This window comes from Dipodomys merriami, unplaced genomic scaffold, assembly GCF_024711535.1.
Source record: "Dipodomys merriami isolate MVZ:Mamm:240054 unplaced genomic scaffold, mDipMer1.0.p SCAF_3, whole genome shotgun sequence".
NCBI lineage: Eukaryota > Metazoa > Chordata > Mammalia > Rodentia > Heteromyidae > Dipodomys > Dipodomys merriami.
In genome coordinates, this window is record NW_027204492.1 from 60160291 (window position 1) to 60169356 (window position 9066).

Genomic DNA, 9066 nt, shown 5'->3' on the forward strand with positions numbered 1-9066 from the left:
GGGAAGAAGTAAGAACTGAGGTACAAACAAAGCAAAAAACAATTTTCAATAATATAGTTAGGCTAAAAATACCCTAAATCTTCAAGTTGTAGGGAGAAAGTGAGAGTAAGAGAGAGAGAAAGAGAGATCCCTTATGTGAAATGAGTACAGTACAATAAGGAAGGTTATTGACAAGCCAAGAAGTAGGCCCTCATCAGGAATTGAATGGAGAGTACCATGATTTTGCCTATCCTTGTCTCCAAAACTGTAGGAAATATGTGTTCTTAGTTTCAGTCATCAGTCCACTGTGTTTTGTTACAGCTCTCTGAGTAGAGTAGTGCAGTTTGGTATCAAGACACAGAGTGTCAATTTTAAAATATATAAAAATGTGGCAGTGCCTTTAGAACTGGAAGATGCTGGAAGAACTTTCAGATGTATAGTAGAAACACGGATGCTAAGAAAAATTCTGGTGAGCTCACTGATGGAAATATGGAATATGTTATTTAGAGAAACAGGAAGGAAGGTAATCCTTATTAAAAGCAGCAGTGAATTTCCCTAAACTATTTTCTAGTGTTCCATGAAAGGTAAAACATGTAATTGACAGAATTTGATAGTTCTAAGCAAAGTGTTGATGAAATTATTTGGTTTCTCCTAAGTGCATATAGGAAAATGTGACAGGAAAGAAAAGAAAGAATTAAGCTTAAAAAGAAAAAAAGAAGAGAAACAGATCTTGGAGATTTAGCATATTTTTAGCCTAGCTGCATTGCAAAAAGTAAGAAATATTCTGAAAATAACAGCAAGAGAGTGGCTGAACAGTCATTTGATAAATCTTTAGTATATTCAGCTATCAGAAATAAATGTTTGTTAGTCAAATAGCTAGTCTATTGTATTTTGTTATAGCAGCTTTAACAGACAAATACAGACAGCCAGAATGGAAAATATCATTTCAATTCTTCCTAAACCATTATTTCAATGCAATCTCATAGAAATGTCATGCAGAGTGGGAAAAGTGTCTCTACTTAGCAAGCACAAAGCCCTAAACCCTAGCTCACATACTAGTACTTACAAAAAAGAGAAAAATACCATACATTTTTCATAAAGTAATATAATATTCAGATAGAAGAGCATTAAGCTTACAAAGGAAAATCTTGAGATAAAGGAACAGGAAGAGGGTTTTTAGCTTTCGGAGCATGGGACGCTGAGGCGCCAGAGGATTGTTAAAATGAGTTTACAGAAGGAAACCCCTAGTGACTTCTTAAAGCAAATCATTGGACGGCCAGTTGTAGTAAAATTAAATTCTGGAGTGGATTAATGAGGGGCCCTGGCTTGCCTGGATGACTGCATGAACATAGCTTTGGAGCAGACAGAGGAGTATGTCAATGGACAGCTGAAGAATAAGTACTGGGATGCATTTATCTGAGGAAACAATGTGTTTTACATCAGCACCCAGAAGAGAAGGATGTGAAGGCACCCAGGAAGCAGCTCGTTTCATATTTAGAATATTTTTTATGAAATTTTTTTCTATTTGGGGGGTTCTTTGATGATATGATTTGTTCACTTTTCATAATGGTGTTTTTTTCACTGACATGCAAGTAAGAGAGATATACAAAATTATGATTGATTTGTAAAGAATTGCTCATTTAAGTTTCAGTTTCTTTTACATATGTGTCCATATACAAAATGCTAAAAGAATTAAAATACCAAAACCTAAAAAGAAAAAAAACAAGAAGAGAGATTTCAATGCCCTATTTTAACATAGGCTCACTAAAGAGCCTCCATAATTAAAACAATATGGTATCGAAGCATGAGGTAATAGATTAATGGAATAGACTAGAAAATCCAATTACACTATGCAAATTTAGTAAATGATAAAAGAGGCGTCTTAGTTTGGACTATTCCAGAAGGAGATCCTGAGACAAGGATTACAGTACAGTATATTTGCACAGTGATCCCACAAAATATCAACCAGTAAGGGAGTGGGGAAGTGAAATAGGAAAGGGAAGTCAGCCAATAAATTACCACTGTGTACATTCAGAGCTTACTTTTGCCTGTATGATTTTAGGAAGAAAATATGCTGCATATTTTATCAGTAACTTTTATTAGGCATCATAGGCTCTTTCTGTGGAGTATAATTACCCAAATACTTCAAGCATGTGTAAAGCAGGCTGTGATAGTTTATTCTCAGGTAAAGAAAGGCACATGTTGGTTACTGGAAGTCTTTAATGCACATATTTTTTTGTCCAAGATTAGGACTCTAACCCGGCACCTGATGCCTTCACTCACTGGTTAGTGCTCTACCAACTGAGCCATGCCTCCAATTCCCTTTATGCATATGCTAAAGTGGTAAAGTAAAGGGGACATACAGCATCTATGGTTTCTGCTTCAGGAAGCAGCTCAAGTAGTAAAGAACATACACATTTCTTAATAATTATCAGAAGGAGGGCTGGGATGCCATGTAGGGAAATAAAAGCATGTCTTTGTTCTTCAAACTGGACCATTAGAAAAACTGCATGATGAAACTAGGCAAATCAAAACAACATTGAGATTCTACCTCACCCCGGTTAGAATAGCAATAATCAAGAACTCTAATAACAACAGATGCTGGAGGGGATGTGGCCAAAGGGGAACCCTACTGCATTGTTGGTGAGAGTGTAAACTTGTTCAACCACTTTGGAAAGCAGTATGGAGGTTCCTCAAAAGACTCCACATAGAGCTCCCCTATCACTCAGCAATCTCACTTTTGGGAATTTACCCAAATGATCACAAACAAGGCCATACTAAGGCTATGAGCACAACTATGTTTATTGTAGCATTATTTATCATAGCTAAGATATGGAACCAACCCAGATGCCCCTCAGTAGATGAATGGATCAAGAAAATGTGGTATATATACACAATGGAATTCTATGCATCCATCAGAAAGAATGACATTGCCTCATTTGTTAGGAAATGGAAAGAGTTGGAAAAAATTATATTAAGTGAAGTAGTACATGTGTAGGACAAGCAGAAAAGGCCAAAAGTTATGTACATATGACCATTTAAGATGATGTTAAGCAAAATGAACCCCAAGATAGGGACACAAATACCTTTTTTCTTTCTTGTTATTGTTTCTAAAGGATTTATAATGTGCCATGTGATTTTCTTTGTTGCTTTGTATGTTCCTCCCCCATGGTATAACCTGTTTTCACTCTATTTGATGCCAGTGCCCTGCATATTGTACATACACTTCTCTAACTCGGGGAGGGGAAGGGAAAAAACAAAATGCTTAAATAAGGATACAGGTTGACCCATTGAAACAATGAGATGTACAAAACACTATGTTGAAAATGAACTTTACAACTTTGGCGGGGGGTGGGGAGGGGAGTGGTATAGTTGTGGAGGTAGGAGGGAAGGGATGGTAGGGGGAAAACAAAGGAGGAGGCAACAATGCTCAACAGAAAATGTACTCATTACCATGCTCATGTAACTGTAATCCCTCTGTACAGCATTTTTACAATAAAAAATGTACAAAAATAAAGTTCTGTGTATATTAAAAGAAATATAGTTAAATTAAATTATATTTTGATATGAAGACAAGCTTATCTAACTGTGACTTCACATATAAAATAAGAGAAAAGAGATAAAATTTATTATCCATTTTTAAACTTTTCATGATAATTGTTCTGGAAGCAGAGATAAAATGTAAAATTGGGGAGGGGAGAAACTTAATTTATGTTACCAAGTAAGGTTAGCGTACCTAATACATTAACATTTCTAATATGCAAGCATGCTTGTAGAATTAGAGAAGACCTAGGTACCAGAGGCTCACACCTTTATTCATAAACTACTTAGTATGCTGATTGGGAAGATCATAGTTTGAAGCCAGCTCAGGCAGAAAAGTTCAAGAAATCCTTCTCAATTCATAGCTGGGAACAGCCATACAATTCAGTCATCCCAAGCTTCATGAGAAGCTAAGATTGGCAGGATCATGGTTTGCCTAGCTGAGGCAGAAATGTCTGAGACCACCATCTCCATGTACGAAAGCTGGATACAGTGGCATGCACCTGTAATTTTGGCAAGAGAAGTCCAAAGAAGTGTATCATGGCTTCGATGTGCACTTGGGAAGGAGTGAGATTCTATCTAAAATGAAAATAACCTACAAAGATAGTCTTGGAGATGTGTCTCCAGTGGTACAATGCCAAACTAGCAAGTGAAATGCCCTGAGTTTAATCCCCAGAGAAAGAGAGAGAGGGAGAAAGACAGACAGACAGAAATAGAGGCAGAGACAAATGATAGAGACAAAGACACAGAGAGGAAAGAGACCAAGCATCCTTAGAAATGCTCTACATAAATAAACAATTGCCAAAAAAGTATTGTAATTATTCATTTATTTTTATTTTTGTAATTATTCATTTTTATCAGTCCTAGTGACTAAGAAATGGGATTTTCAACACTGGAGAAAACAAATACTGATGTGTGATCAAAGAAGTTAAATTAAAATTTGTGGTTTGTAATTTGAATATTATCAGTATAAACCCATAAAGTATTTTATCTTCAAAAAGGATTTATACTTCTGACCCATGAAAATATCTAGGAATAATGACCAACCCTGGAACAAGGAGCACTCCTAGTACCAGACTATTGCCTGAGGAAAAAACATTCCCTCTAAAATAAAGAGTTGTTACTTGGAGAAATTCAAGGTTTGGAGAAGGAAATGTACAAAATGAACCTGGAACATCTTGCCATACCAGGAATAAGGAAGCTATTAATATGCTCCTGGAGGGGAAAGTCTGTGTCAAAAGGACTCAGTAGCCAAACTGAACAGACGCCCACAAGCCAAAAAGGAACAACTTGAGCACCCATAGAGATAATAACTGCCATGAAACAAAACACCTCAATCAAGTGGATCAAAGTGAAAGTTGAAGGAAAATAAATGGTTCACTGGAAGCTGTGAGTAAACAAACCCACCTGAAAAATGGTAAAGAGAAAGATCTAAGATTTTCTTGCATCTCCTAAATAAAATGCATCTCAAGATATCCAGAATACAAATAAAGAAGCAGTCTTATTCAACAAATGGATCGATACTTCACATTAACAACTGCTAAAATCTCAAAAAGACAGTGAGAAATATTATGTCTATATCTGATGGAACAAAGTAATGTCTCACATGAAGTATCTCCTCCCAGAAAAAAGAAATCAAACCTGATTCTGATCAAGTGTTTGAGTTCAGATACCATTTTCTTGATAAGAAGAAGCCAGACGAATATAATAAATGAAACTCCTATGGCACAGTCATAAAAATTTAGACATGAAGAAAGTCCATGAAGCTGGGTGCCTGTAATCCTAGCTACTCAGGAGGCTGAGATTTAAGGATCAGGGTTCAAAGCCAGCCTGGGCAGGAAAAGTCTGTGAGACGCTTAACTCCAATTAACCACCAGAAAACGGGAAGTGGTGCTGTGGCTCAAGTGGTAGAGTGCTAGCCTTGAGCTGAAGAGCTGAGGGACAGCGCCCAGGCCCAGAATTCAAGCCCCACAACTGACAAAAAAAAATTCCATGAGGCAGCCAGGCATCTGTGGTTCACGCATGTAATCCTAGTTAGCAGGTTGCTGAGATCTGAGGATTGTGGTTCAAAGCTAGCTGGGGCAGAAAATTTCCATGAAACTCTTATCTCCAATAAACCACTCAAAAAAAGAAAAAAGAAAAAGCAGAAGTGGTGCTATAGTTCAAAGAAGTAGAGTACTAGCCTTGAGCAGTAAAACTCAGGGACAGTGCTCAGGCCCTGAGTTCAAGCCCCACTACTGAATAAAAATAAGGAAAAATTCTATGAGCCACCTTCCCAGCCCCGAAATACTGTGATTTTTATCTACAAAAAATGCACATTGAAGCTCTATGAAGATAAAATAAAATAATAAAATAAAACAACCTTACAGGGCTGGGAAGGTGGCTCAGTGGTAGAGCGCTTGTCTTGCATGCCTGAGGCCCTGGGTTTGATTCCTCAGTACCACATAAGTAAAAAGAAAAAAGCCGGAAGTGGCGCTGTGGCTCAAGTGGTAGAGCGCTAGCCTTGAGCTAAAGAGCTGAGGGACAGCGCCCAGGCCCAGAGTTCAGGCCCCACAACTGGACCCAAAAAAACAAAACAAAAAAACAAACAAACAAAAAAAAACCTTATTGTCAAAGAAGATGCATTCTAGGAATTTCACAGCTAAATAGTGAAAGCCAATGACTGGCTTCAAAGCTTGAAAGACAAGATGGCTTTCTTGTCAGAGTTTAAACATTGAAAGCAATGTTAACTTACAATTTTGAATATTCCAACTCCCTTAGGAATTAAACTAATCTATTCTTCCTCCTGCTTGTAAGTGGAAAAACAAAGCTTGAATGACAGCACATTGGTTTACAACATGATTTATTTAATATTTTTAAATTTACTATTAAAACCTGCTCATAAAAGGATTCTTTTCAAAATATTACTGCCCACTGGTAATGCACCTGATGCTCCAAGAGCCCTGGTGGAGATGTGCAATGCTATGAATGTCATTTTCTGTATCCTGTGGATACAGAATTTAGATTTTCAAGTCTTATTAATTAATAACATTTGAGCCAGGCATGGTGCTGTATAAATGTAAAATCTCACAAATTGGGAAGTAGAGGCAGGAAGATTGTAAATTTGAGGCCAGACTGGTGTTATACACTAAGACTTTCTCTTGAAAAACGAAAGACTAAAAATAAGTAACATTTGATAAAATTATAGCTGCCATAAATAGTGATTCCTATGAGAGGTCTCCCAAATTAAATTGATAACACTGTGGAAAGGAATCACCATTTTATATATCATTAAAGACATTCAGGATTCAAAGGAGGAAGTTCAAATATCTCTAATGACAGTAATTTGGCAGAAGTAGATACCGAATCTAGTGGCTGACTGAAGAGTTCAAGACTTCAGTGGAGGAAATAACTATTGATGCAGCAGAAATAGCAAGAGAACTAGAATCACAAGTAGAGCCTAAAGATGTAAATTAATTATGATACTCTCATTATGAATTTTAATGGGTTCCTGTTTCTTATAGATGAACAATGGAAGTAATATCTTGAGCTAGAATGGGCTCCTGGTGAGGAAACTTTGAATATTATTGAAAGAATGGCAAATCGTCCCTAAATTACATAAACTTCCTTGCTAAATCAGTGGCAGGGTTTGAGAGGATCAACTTCAATTTCATGAGAAGTGCTACTATGGCAAAAGTACTATAAAACAGCATCACACACTTCAGAGAAGTATTTTGTGCAAAAAGTCAACAGAAGCTGGGCGCTGGTAGCTCACGCCTGTAATCCTAGGTACTCAAGAGGCTGAGATCTGAGGATCACGGTTCAAAGCCAGCCCGGGCAGGAAACTCTGAGACTCTTATCTCCAATAAACCACCAGAAAACCGGAAGTGGCGCTGTGGCTCAAGTGGTAGAGCGCTTACCTTGAGCTGAAGAGCTGAGGGACAGCGCCCAAGCCCAGAGTTCAAGCCTCAGTACCGACAAAAAAAAAGTCAATCGATGCAGCCAACCTATTGTTTGAGGAAGTTGCCTCATCCACATATTAACAACAAGAACCCAGATAAATGTGCAGCCAACAACATGAAGGAAAGAGTATCTACTTGTATAAATATTACACTGCATTGAAGGCTGAGATAATCACTAGAAGTTTTTCCAATAAAGTACTTTTAAATTTAAGCAAGCACTGGTGGCTCACACCTGTAATTCTAACTACTCAGGAAGCTGAGAGCTGAGGATCTTGATTCAAAGTCAGTCAAGGCAGGCTCTTATATCCATTTAACTGCCAGAAAACCAAAGTAGCGCTGTGGCTCAAAGTGATAGAGCACTAACTTTGAGTGAAAAACCTCAAGGGCAGCATCCAGGCCTTGAATTCAAGTCCCATGACTGACAAAAAAAAAGGACTTTTAAATTTAGATAGGCACATGACAAGAAATGTTCTGGGGCTGGGAAGGTGGCTCAGTGGTAGAGCGCTTGCCTTGCATGCCTGAGGCCCTGGGTTCGATTCCTCAGCACCACATAAGAAAAAAGAAAAAAGCCGGAAGTGGCGCTGTGGCTCAAGTGGAAGAGTGCTAGCCTTGAGCTGAAGAGCTGAGGGACAGTGCCCAGGTCCAGAGTTCAGGCCCCACGACCGGACCCCCCCCAAAAAAAAAACACTTGGGGCTGGGAAGTTGGCTCAGTGGTAGAGCGCTTGCCTTGCATGCCTGAGGCCTTGGGTTCGACTCCTCAGCAACCCATAAGCAAAAAGAAAAAAGCCGGAAGTGGCGCTGTGGCTCAGGTGGCAAGGCACTAGCCTTGAGCTGAAGAGCTGAGGGACAGTGCTCATGTCCACAGTTCAGGCCCCACAACCAGACCAAAAAAAAAAAAAGAAATGTTCTAATTAACTTTCTCCTGTAACTGTAAACCCTCAGTACAGCAACTTTACAATAAAATGAAAATTTTTAAATTTAGATAGGTACAATATTTTTTATCACAATGCCATTCAACACTTAGTAGACTATGTTCTAATGTAAACATAACTTCTTTTGTGTGTCACTCCTAGAGTTTGAACTCAGGGTCCAGAAGCTGTCCTTGAGCTTTTTTTTTTTTTTTTTTTTTTTTTTTTGTGGGTCGTGGGGCCTGAACTCTGGGCCTGGGCGCTGTCCCTCAGCTCTTCAGCTCAAGGCGAGCGCTCTACCACTTTAGCCACAGTGCCTCTTCCGGTTTTCTGGTGGTTAATTGGAGATAAGAGTCTCACAGACTTTCCTGCCCAGGCTGGCTTTGAACTGAGATCGTCTGGTCTCAGCCTCCTGAGTAGCTAGGATTACAGGTGTGAGCCACCGACGCCCAGCTTCTTTAAGCTTTTCTATGCCCAAGGTAGGGGCTCTATCTATTGAGTCACAGCTTCACTTCTGACTTGGTGCCTAAATAGAGATGAGTCTGACAGGGCTATGAATGTGGCTCAGTTGTAGCTTGCTTGCCTAGCATGCATGAAGCCGTGTGTTCCATCCCTCAGTACCACAAGAGCAGAAAAAGACAGCTCAAGTGGTAGAGTGCAAACCTTGAGCAAAAGTCCCAGGAATGGCAAAAAAGTTT

At 38.8% G+C, this 9066-nt stretch overlaps 1 pseudogene; it reads left to right on the plus strand.

Moving 5' to 3' along the window:
- The first annotated feature begins 1201 nt into the window (after window positions 1-1201).
- Window positions 1202-1444, plus strand: LOC138839486 (U6 snRNA-associated Sm-like protein LSm6 pseudogene; annotated as a pseudogene).
- Window positions 1445-9066: the final 7622 nt, after the last annotated feature.